Below are 12,500 nucleotides of genomic sequence, written 5' to 3' on the forward strand. Positions count from 1 at the left end.
TAAGTATAAGCCAGAAGACATTTGTTTACGTTATCTTTTTTTTTATACATTGATAAAACTGCCTTCGACTTGCTAATGCTCTGGTGTATTTGGTATTTTGTTGGTTATGATCAGCGCCTCTGTCCTTGTGGGCAATACCATACCGACAAGGTAGAGACACAAAGGTAATTTTGAAGATATTTAAGATTAGTAAAAAATAAAATAAAATAAAATAAAATAGAATGAAAATAAGATAAAGTAGAATAAAATGAAATGAAATAAAATAAAATAAAATAGAAAACAATAAATAAAGAATAAATAAATAAATAAGTAATGATAAAAAGCAAATGAATAAAGATTATAATTAAGTAAATAATAAATAAATAAATATAAAATAGATAAATGAATATATAGATATATAAATAAATAAATAAATAAATAAATAAATAAATAAATAAATAAATAATGAATAAGCAAATAAATAAATAAATGAATTAGTAAATAAAATAAACAAAAAATAATAGAAATTAAACTGGTCAATATTGTTTTCTTGGGTAAAGAAAGATCAGTCTCGTGTCATAAAATAATACTGTGAAACATTACTCCGTAGGATTTTCAATAAGATTATTATGTTTACTATATTGATGCATATTTGTATAGGGGAATCCCCTTGTGTTCTCTTATATCAAATAAAAAAAAATGATGGACTTCTTAAAAAGATGTTGCTAATATTAAAAACTTTATTCCATCTAATGCTGAAATATTTAATTCAGCTCACAAAATATACTTTTCCTACCTTTTGTAATATAAAGATAAATTGATTTTATTATAGAGAAATGTACACGGGATCTCAATCATGGGAAATTATGTCTGCTTGGTTCAATTCAGTAGGCTGACCATGGGTTTTGATCCTGACTGTGCATACATAAACTGTCTGGAGTCTCCTGTCTGCAGACCTTCATTTCATTATTTTTGTTCATATGCACACAATGATTATGAACATTACTATACTCATGCACACCCATTGACCAAGAATAATGAAATACCTGAACGTAATGAGCTTCAATGTGTTGGTGATCATGGCGACTGAGCTCAGGCGTTGTAATCTCGGAGGCCGACGAGCTCGCGAAGACAGCGATGCGGGCTCTCGCCGGAATTCTGAATTCTGAATTCCTAGGAAAGACCACCCGCTTGCGCGGGGTCGGTTTCTGCGGGAGGGGAAGAATGTCTGTAAGAAAATGAAAAGATAGTAGCGTATAAAAGAGGGCTATTGCCACCGGGCGAATTAGCGAGCGATTTGGGGCAGTTGGTGGTCGTGGCTCGGGAGAAATGGACTGGGAGCTTGGACGGCGGCGCCGACGCCGGGAGTAGGATTAGGGTCACCAACAAAAGTTTGAAAATGGTAGGAGGCGTAGTAGTAGAGAAAGGTGGAAAAACGGAAAAATCTTTAGTGGGAGGTAAACTGAAATGAGAAGATGTAGTATAAGAGAAAGTTAGAAAGGAAGCGAATTTTAGTCGAAGAAAAAGAAAAGTAAGTGTAGATGTTTGTGCGTGTGGCGTGGCTATGTTCGTGAGAGGTGTGTGTGTGTATCTTACGGGAAGTGAGTAGAGTTCACTTTCCGTGTGTAGAGCGCGTTCCTGTTAAGCCACAGGTGGGGCCTGAGTAGCCTGCTTTTCCCCAGGTTGGGTTTGAGTTGTATGTGCTTGCATTCTGTCAATTATTGGGCTACATGCAATATTATTATTACTATTATTATTTCATCCTTATTGCCATCATCAGTGAAAGCTGGTGAAGGGGTGTACTATTAGTAGGTACGGACACTCGGCTCGGTGGGACCAGCTTCCACCTCGACGCCGGCATGCAAGACCAGGACCTTCCCAACATCACCAGAAAACGGAGACACAGGAGAAGAGGGGCACAGGAAGAGAAGCCGGTCTGACATCCAACTGAAGAGCCGGGACACATATCTCCTAGCAGCAAAAGAAATACACGGGGGCGACGAGCGATTTCGCTCGGGAAAGTTCCAATGTCGCTCTCGCAAATCCAATAGCGGGAGCGATTCACCAAAAAAAAAAAAAAAAAAAAAACATCGCTCCCGCGGCAAGATTCAACGTTTTTCATGCATTATCCATCATTTGGCAATCCCTGAATCCCATCACCATTGATGAAAGGATCAGAGCAAAAACAACTTACCCGTGATCAATTATTGCATTATCAATCGATATAATAAACGCAACGCATCGATCAACTTTAATTTGTTGATGTACGTACGTATGTGTACGCGGTATAGCTGCTAGAATTCAATGGCTTACCAAGCCTAGCTTCGTATCAGCTGCATGCGCGCGTATACTAGTATATGTTGACTAGACTCTACACGACTATCGTGCTACATAATGTCGCTAGTTGCGAATTCCATGGTACCTGTATGCAGGGAAGTTCATTGGTTGCATGCAGCTAGCTGCCCAATCAACGCGCTGACTACATGTACAATGCACCATACCCAATACCACATCACCGTATGCATACGTACACTGTGCATATGCAAACTCACTCGAGGCCTAGGAGGGAAACTGGGAAATCCCATTTATAACCTCGTTCGCGTATTTATGAGAAAACAAAATCGAATCAAATGTTTGGTTAGAAATTGAAAGTAAATCAATTTAAGTATAAATATGAACATTTGATAACTATATAAACATGGCTCTGGAAGTATCAAAAATGGCTCTGGTAATTACAAAAATGGTTCTGGTGAAATCAGAAGAAAAAAATGAAAAATGGCTCTGGAAAAAATAAAAGTATTTTTTCCCTGTCTCCTAGAATGCAGCCGAGTTATAAAGAAGTTCGAAAAAAATGGCTATCAGAGACATAGGAAAGGATCTTCGTTTCTACGTCCTTCATATGGCAATGGCCAAAAGATTTAGAGCCCACACACAAAGCCTCAGAGAAAAGCAAGATTAAGAAGTACATCTTACTCGTAAGATCGCCTTTCTTAAAAAAAAAAAATAATAATAATAATAAAAAAATAATAATGATAATAATAATATTCATAAAAATCGTTTCGACGACCAGCCGGCTTCTCTCCTATTGCTAAATACATCAAATTCGTCGCGAGTGTCCCCGGCTCTTTACGTATCAGGTATAAATTCGTTTCAATTTTGCCTTGAAAGTCATCGTATATAATGACAATTTTCTCTTCACATACTTTTTCTTACAACATCCGTCATCAGTTCTAAAACTGTACTGCTTTGCTTCAGTGAAAGTAAGCAGCTAATAATTCAAAATCTTCAGTAGATTCGTCAGGAGCGCCAATATCTTAAGGCCTCCAGCCAAGAATTCTATTTTCAACAAAGGAATTTCAAAACGTCTTGTGAACTTCTTTATTTCACACAGGAAGCTTATACGTTTGAACAATATTAGTACTATTTATATATGTACAGTAAAGTATCTAATTAGACTATTTCGTACGGTGTATACAATATTCGCCAAAGTCCTTTACTCTTCATGGAACTTGCAAAGATGTTTTTATGTGTATTTGCGCGCGCGCACACACACACACACACACACACACACACACACACACACACACACACACACACACACACAGATTCCTCTAACTTCATTAAAGTCGTCTGCCATTAGCCAGAACCAAATCCTGAAGTGCATCAATCTTGGAAGAGCTATAGCTGATGGGTTTTGGTAACAATTTTTGTCCTTAAAGTTTGACACGTTCCTCTCTTTGCGCTCGGGAGCCTCTTAAAGCTGAATGAAATCGTCTGTCATTAGTCATAATGAAGTTTCTAAAGGGTGTCATGTATATATATTTATATGTATATATATATATGTATATATATATATATATGTATATATATATGTATATATATATGTATATATAAATATAAATTCATTTATACATATATACATATATAGATATATACATATATACATATACACATATATACATATACACACATACATATATACATATATACACATGCGTAAGTAACCACTAGGAAAAGTAAACTAACGAAGCAGAGCGCTTTCGTATAATTACATCTTCAGTGCAGATACAAAGAAGGAATTATAATACAATCTTAGTATCTGCACTGAAGATGAAATTATACGAAAGCGCTTTGCTTCGTTAGTTTACTTTTCCTAGTGGTTACTTACGGATTTGTGAACACACGCTCCTAGTGTTTTTATTGCATATATATGTATATATATATATAATATATATATATATATATATATATATATACATATATATACATATATATACATATATATACATATATACATATATATATATATACATATATATATATACATATTTACATATATATATACACACATATTATATGTATATATATATATACATATGAGTGGATGGGTGGTGAGATAAACACAGGGAACCGTTTAGGGATTTATTCTTACGTTTCGTACATACCAGGACTTCTTCAGAGTACATTCACCATCAAATCCTTCACCCCCAAAAAACCCGCCGAATCTATCCGCGTTCCACCATGATCGACCTGACCTCTCGTCCTCCTACGCTCTGCTTCGCGAAGTACCAAGCGGCTCGCGAAGCAGAGCGTAGGAGGACGAGAGGTCAGGTCGATCATGGTGGAACGCGGATAGATTCGGCGGGTATTTAGGGGGTGAATGATTTGAATGTGCATGTACTCTGAAGAAGTCCTGATAAGGACGAAACGTCAGAATAAATCCCTAAACGGTTCCCTGTGTTTATCTCACCACCCATCCACTCATCTGTCTAACATATTTCAACATATATACATATATATATATATATATATATATATATATATATATATATATATACACACATATTATATGTATATATACATATATATACATATATATATATATATATATATATATATATATATATATATATCTATGTGTATGTATCCTACAGTCTATTGCCTGGAGTTTTATTTCACTACTATTCACATCGTCCTTTCACTGTTTTCACTAACATATCTAATCAGGAATACGCTTTGTGTATTTTCCACAACGCCTTCTCACTGTTACCCGAAACGTCTTACCCTCCCCCACCCCCCCCCCCCCTCCCTTTGCGGCAAAGATCCTCCTTATTCGGAAGGTTTTCTCACTAAACCTGAGCGCCCTATCATCCGCTACGCCAACGCGCAGCTGGGAAATTCTCATAGGGGTCACATCATCAACCACTCGGAAGGCTATATCGCGAGCGCGCACACAAACACACACACACACACACACACACACACACACACACACACACACACACACACACACACACACACACACACACACACACACACACACACACACACACACTCGGTGACGCGGTTGGTAGAGCGCTGGACTGGGAAGTACGGTGGTGCTCGCAGTAGCGGGTTCGAATCCTGCCCAGGGCCGAAATTATTTCGGTATCGCTGCGCTTCGTGTCGTTACTCTGATTCTCGTGGGCGGGGAGTTGGGTGTGTGTGTGTGTGAAAGGTCATAGCATTACCCATAGATCGGTCATACGAGCTCTGAGCTCTCTTCCGGGAGGGAAATAGCTGTCGATCACGAGTCCAACACGTGATCCAAAGACCAAGGTGAACATACACACATACACGCACACGCACACACACACACACACACGCACGCACACACACACACACACACACGCGGGACACACACACACACACACACGCACACACACACTAGGCACACACACACACACACACACACACACACACACACACACACACACACACACACACACACACACACACACACACACACACACACACACACACACACACACACACACACACACACACACACTGACTGGATGATAAATGGCTGGCTCATGACCCGACCTTGATTAGACTAAACTCTACAAAAGCCACGCCCTGTGGAAGCATTAGACGTAGGAACACACAACTTCCAATCTATACGCAAACACATATATATACATGTGTATAACTACCTACATGCATACATACATGTACATATTTTCATACATATGGACTTATTTAACTAGCCGCCTACATACATGTACACAAAGATACTCGTACATACATGCAAACACTTAAACTTGTTTATTTATCAGCTACATATATATATTCAATATGTCTACCTACATACAAACATAGATACCTACCTGCCTATCTACATACATGTATTTAATGAAGGTTGAAAAAGAAGTCACGGGTTTAGCTCCGAGTTTTTTAGTTTATTCCTGACCGGTTTCACTCTATGCCTCTTCAGCGCAGAGCAAAACCGGTCAGGAATAAACTCAGAAACTCGGAACTAGACCCGTGACTTCTTTTTCCACCTTCATCAACTTGTCACAATGTACCAGTATACATGTATTTATACACACATGTATGCATACACACGTACATACAATCTTTACTTCAAATGCTAAAAATAATCAAACGTGCTTCGATCGTGTAGTCTCACTTCACGGTGGGTAAGTTTTTGTCATTCCCTTTCCATTATTTCCAGTTCTCAGTTGTAAAAAAGTCGTCTGTTAACTTGGACCACCAACCTTTCCGTACGTTCCTTTGGTTAAACGAGTTTAATCTCAAGAGTTTCGATGATATAAAATGCCTTAGATATATTACATAGAAGAATAGCCTTAAATCTCTTCGACTTCAACTAGGATAGATATGGTTGAGTAATTACACGATCGTAGAAGGTAATCAAGGTATGTTTTCCCATAAGATATACTGCATAAAAGAATAACCTCAAATGTTACTCTATGACTCCAACTAGGTAAGGCATGGTCGGGTAATTACACGATTTTAGAAGGTAATGAAGGTGTACGTTTTCCATAAGATATACTACATAGAAAAATAACTTTGAATATTACTCGCTGACTCCAACTAGGTTAGGCATGGATGGGTAATTACACGATTTTAGAAGGTTATCATGGTATATTTTTCCATAAGATATACTACATGGCTATACTACATAGAAAAATAAATCTAAATATTACTCTCTGACTCCAACTAGGTTAGGCATGGATGGGTAATTACACGATTTTAGAAGGTTATCATGGTATATTTTTCCATAAGATATACTACATGGCTATACTACATGAAAAAATAACTAAATATTACTCTCTGACTCCAATTAGGTTAGGCATGGTTGGGTAATTACACGATTTTAGAAGGTAATCGTGGTATCTTTTTCCATAAGATATACTACATAAGTATACTACATAGAAAAATAACCTTAATTATTATTCTCTGACTCCAACTAGGTTAGGCATGGTTGGGTAATGACACGATTTTAGAAGGTTATCACGGTATCTTTTTTCCATAAGATATACTACATAAGTATACTACAGAAAAATAACTTTAAATATTACTCTGATTCCAACTAGATTAGGCATGGTTGGGTAATTACACGATTTTAGAAAGTAATCAAAGTATCTTTTTCCATTAGATCTATTTGGATATCAAAAGCAAATCAGTAAAAAGTAGTAACAATTGCATATTTGTTTTTTATTTCTAGATATATTTTTACAAACTTCTTTTATTATCCGTACGTTATTTTCACTTTTTTTAAGAGTTGTATTTTATATAAATAAGTTTCTATAAGAAACCATTGGAAACAAATAATGATGATGGCGTATTTTTTCATTCTGAAAAATATAAAAACGGATATCTCCATATGAGCCCGCCATTTTTATCGTCAATTTGATCATTTTTTGAAAATTGAATGACGGTATTTCCATTTGTTTTCGATGATTTGTTGAAAATAATTACCTAAGGAAAGGAAAAAATAAAATAAAGTAAAATGGAAACAGTTAATTGGGGTAAGGTTTGGTTAGATTAGGCTATGTTAGGTTTGGTTTGGTTAGATTAGGTTAGGTTAGATATGTCAGGCTAGGTTAGGCTAGCATAGGTTGGGTTAGGTTGGGTTGGGTTGGGTTTGGGTTTGGTTGGGTTGGGTTGGGTTGGGATGGGTTGGGTTGGGTTGGGTTAGGTTGGGATGGGTTGGGTTGGGTTGGGTTGGGTTGGGTTGGGTTGGGTTGGGTTAGGTTAGATCAGGTTATGTCAGGTCAGGTTAGCTTAGCTTAGCTTAGGATAGGTTGGGTTAGGTTAGGTTGGGTTGGGTTGGGTTGGGTTGGGTTGGGTTAGGTTAGGTTAGGTTAGGTTAGGTTGGGTTAGTTTAGGTTAGGTAAGGTTAGGATAGGGATAGGTTAGGTCGCGTTAGGTTCGGCTGGTTAAATTAGTTTAGGTTAGATTAGGTTAGGTTAGATTAGGTTAGTTTAGTTTAGTTTAGTTTAGTTTAGTTTAGGTTAGGTTAGGTTAGGTTAGGTTAGGTTAGGTTAGGTTAGGTTAGGTTAGGTTAGGTTAGGTTAGGTTAGGTTAGGTTAGGTTAGGTTAGGTTAGGTTAGGTAAGATTAGGATAGGGATAGGTTAGGTCACGTTAGGTTAGACTGGTTAAGTAAGGTTAGGTTACGTTATGTTAGGTTAGTTTAGCTTAGGTTAGTCTAGGTTGGAATAGGTTTGGTAACATTACGCTAGATTACACTATATTGCGTTACATTATGTTACAATACGATACAATATTTACGTTACGTTACTTTACATTATGTTACGTTACATACGTTGCGTTACGTTACGTTACGTTATGTTACGTTACGTTACGTTAAGCTAGGCTAGGTCAGCTTCGGTTTTGTTGAGGCAGGAAAGCTTACGTTAGGTTAAACTAGGTTAGTTACGGTTTAACTAAGTTAGATTAGATTAAGTTAGCTTAGGTTAGATTAGGTCAGCCTAGGTCCGTTTAGGTTAGCCTTGGTTAGGTGAGTTTAAGTTAGATTAGGTCAATTCTCGTTAGGTTCCGTAAGAAAAGATTTACTCAAGAATACTGATAAAATAAGGAAAATAATTTTCAAAAGAATTCTATGAATATTCACATCCCTCCATGTTTCTGTCAATGGCACTCATAGGAACGTTGAAGAAAAAGAAACAAAAGACCAAGATACTCCCAATGACGATAAAAAAAAAAATAAATAAATAAAGAAATAAGCTAATCCAAGAGTCCAATATGATTTCTAAAGTGGTTTTTGTTTTTTGTCGCAATTATACCATGTTCGTATATTCCTGTGGGCTGTCTGTGATCCTAAGGAGTACCTGAGGCTTGGGATAACGAAGTCTGAAGATATATTCCATTCTTCCTCTTCTGCCATCCTTCTCTCTCCTCTCTTTCTCCTCTCTTTCTCCTCTCACTCTCCTCTCACTCTCCTCTCACTCTCCTCTCACTCTCCTCTCACTCTCCTCTCACTCTCCTCTCACTCTCCTCTCACTCTCCTCTCACTCTCCTCTCACTCTCCTCTCACTCTCCTCTCACTCTCCTCTCCTCTCTTTCTCCTCTCACTCTCCTCTCACTCTCCTCTCCTCTCATTCTCCTCTCACTCTCCCCTCACTCTCCTCTCTTTCTCCTCTCACTCTCCTCTCACTCCCCTCTCCTTCTCCTCTCACTCTCCCCTCATCCCATCCCCCTCTCGACAGCTTTCTTTCTTTTACAGATAACTTTCTCTCTTTCCATTCTTTTCTCATATTACTCTTCTACCCTTTATCATTGCCCCTCAACCCTAACACTCCATCTCCACTTACCCTTCCCCTATCTTCTATCTCTATTCATGTTGCCTTCTCCCCTTCTCTCTCCCCGTTTCCCTTCTCTTTCTTCCCTTCCCCCCTCTATCGCTACCTGATCGCGCCAAAAAAAAAAAAAAAGACTCGTTCCTGTTCCCTTTCCCGTTTCTGTTCCCGTAAATAAATCAATGCCCTCGGATCCACAGGGCCAAGTCCCGAAGAACCCCGTTCTACTGAAGGAAGTCGCTATAGCGGGGCGTCGACAGGAGTCGCCTATCGGAAAAACGTGTTTAGGAATGTCATTGTTTTCTATAGAGAGAGCGACGGGAAGGAGTGGTAGGAGGAGGAGGAGGAGGAGGAGGAGGAGGAGGAAGAGGAGGAGGAGGAGGAGGAGGAGGAGGAGTGTGCAGGAAGATAAACACAAAGAAACGCAAACAACAGCAGGCCTACTTGCCCTATCGAGTTTGTTTGTGTTCACTATACTAAGCTACAGTTAAGAAAACAGGGCAACTAAGCGATAGCAAATGAACTAACACTACTGCTACTACTATCCTATCCAATTACAATTAAATGCCGGTCTGTCAGATCTTTTATTGCAAGGGATAATATTTCATTTACGGATTAGAGCTCAAGTATTTATCTGGGAGCAGAAGTAGGAAAAAGTAGAGAACTAGGAGGAGGAAGAGGAGGAGGGAGGGAGAGACGGCCCCTTTCCTTCCTGTTGGTTCTCCTCTTACCTTGCGAGGTCAGACTCTCCCGAGGAAATGAAACTTGGGAGTCGAATGTAACTTCTTTACTGAGTGGCCCCTTTACCGCGCATACTTGCTGCCCTTGGGGTATACTATTTATTTCTAGATATATTTTTACAATCTTCTGTTATTATCCGTACGCTATCCTCTCCGACAAAGAGGTTATAATCTTTCTCGAGTTAAACTTTAAGTACCGGGTAGCACTTTTCGTTTTATACCTGGTGCCGTCAGGTGATTTTATTAATATCCGTGGGATCCTCTTGGGAGACGAAGGTTCCACTTTTATTCTGTTCTGCTCTGTCTCGTTCATTCTTAATCTCCCCAAGAGGGACTACCTGTCATTTCTTACTCTCCTCCTCCTCCTCCTCCTCCTCCTCCTCCTCCTCCTCTTCCTCTTTCTCCTCCTCCTTTTCCTTATCTTCCTCCTCCTCTTCCTCCTCCTCCTCTTCCTCCTCCTCCTCCTCCTCCTCCCAATCCCCCTACTCCTACTTCTCCTTCTGTTTTTCTCCTCGTTCCTTACTCTCCTCCTCCTCCTCCTCTTCCTCCTCCTCTTCCTTCTTCTCCTTCACCTAGTTCTCCTCCTCCTACTTCTCCTCCCCCTCCTCCCCACCTTCTTATTCCTCCTCCTCCTCCTCCTCCCAATCCCCCAACTCCTACTTTTCCTACTCCTGTTTTTCTCCTTCCTTTCCTCAACTTCCTCCCTTCCTCCTAACATTACTTTGCCTTCTCCTCCTCCTACTTCTCCTCCTCCTCCTTTTCCTCTACTTACCTTTCTCCTATTCCCCTTCCTCTTCATATTCACCCTTTTCATGTTTCTCTTTTTTCTCTCTCTCCTCCTATTTCTCTTCTTCTCTTTCTCGCTCTTTATTTCCTTGTTACAATGCTTATTCCCTTATGCCCTAGTCCCTATCTCGTCTCCTATCTTTACCTCCCTGTCCTCCTCTTTTTTTGCTTCTCTTCCTTTTGGTCCTTCTCTTTTAATTCCTTCTTTTCATCTTTCTTCCCTTCCATCTTCTTTCCTCAACTATTCTTTCTTCTCCAAGTTTTACTACTGCATTTCTTATTCCTTTCTTTCTGACGCTTGATCTCCGTTTTCTTTCCTCCTCCTCCTCCTCCTCCTCTTCCTCCTCCTCCTCCTTCTCCTCTTCCTCCTCCAGCTTCTCTTCTTGTCGACCCTCATTTTACTTCCTTCCTCCTCCAGTTTCTTTTGAGACACCGCATTCTCTACGTTATGTAAGTTTCATTCGTCCTCCTGTACACACACACACACACACACACACGCACGCACGCACATACATACATACATACATACATACATATATGCTAGTAAGAACACGGGTACGTGTGTTCACTTATGCAAAGTAGACCACTTGGAAAAAGAAACTAATGAAGCAGAGCGCTTTCGTATATTTCATCTTCAAATGTAATATACGAAAGCGCTCTGATTCGTTAGTTTCTTTTTCCGAGTGGTCTGCTTTGCACATACATACATACATATACACACATATATATATATATATATATATATACATATATATATACATATATATATTATATATATATACATACATATATATATATGTATATATGTATACATATATATATTCACTTCTAAATGTTTTTCTTCTTTACTTTTCCTCTTGGAAGCTATGTGGCTGAAAAGGTTAAGGCATCATTACTTGCGGCGAAGGTCGAGGGGATGGTGGTTCGAACCCTGCCACCGGCGAAGTTGAACCAAGGGCATGATTCATTAAATTCCACGCTACAAAGCCCTCTGTGAGGGGCACCGTCCTAGCCTCCGATAGGTGTGGGGGGGGGGAGTTTGTGACGTTAAACAATATCATCATCACTATTCCTCTTAGCTTATTTGGATTTATCCTTCACACCAGTCTAACGGTCCTCCTTATTCTGCTTCTTCAAGTTCTACTCCTTCTACTACTCCTCTTCCTCCTCTTCCTCCTCTTCCTCCTCTTCCTCCTCTTCCTCCTATTCCTACTCTTCCTACTCTTTCCACTTTATCTCATCCTATTCTTCCTACTTTTATTCTGTCTCACTTTATTTTGTCCAGTTTATAACCATTACTGCGAGTCCTGTTGTATCAAAACAACAGGAAAGGACTCGCAGTAATGGTTATAAACTGGAAAAATTTAGATTTAAAAAGGAAATAGGCAA

The 12,500-nt window shown here is 39.0% G+C and overlaps 1 protein-coding gene across 5 annotated transcripts in view; it reads left to right on the forward strand.

Annotated features, from left to right (window-relative positions):
* LOC143027629 (dual 3',5'-cyclic-AMP and -GMP phosphodiesterase 11A-like) overlaps positions 1-12,500 on the forward strand; it is a 184,854-nt gene that overhangs the window by 92,910 nt on the left and 79,444 nt on the right. The window lies entirely within an intron of this gene.

Source organism: Oratosquilla oratoria, chromosome 8 (genome assembly GCF_046742065.1).
Source record: "Oratosquilla oratoria isolate Oo_2021 chromosome 8, ASM4674206v1, whole genome shotgun sequence".
Taxonomy (NCBI): Eukaryota; Metazoa; Arthropoda; class Malacostraca; order Stomatopoda; family Squillidae; genus Oratosquilla; species Oratosquilla oratoria.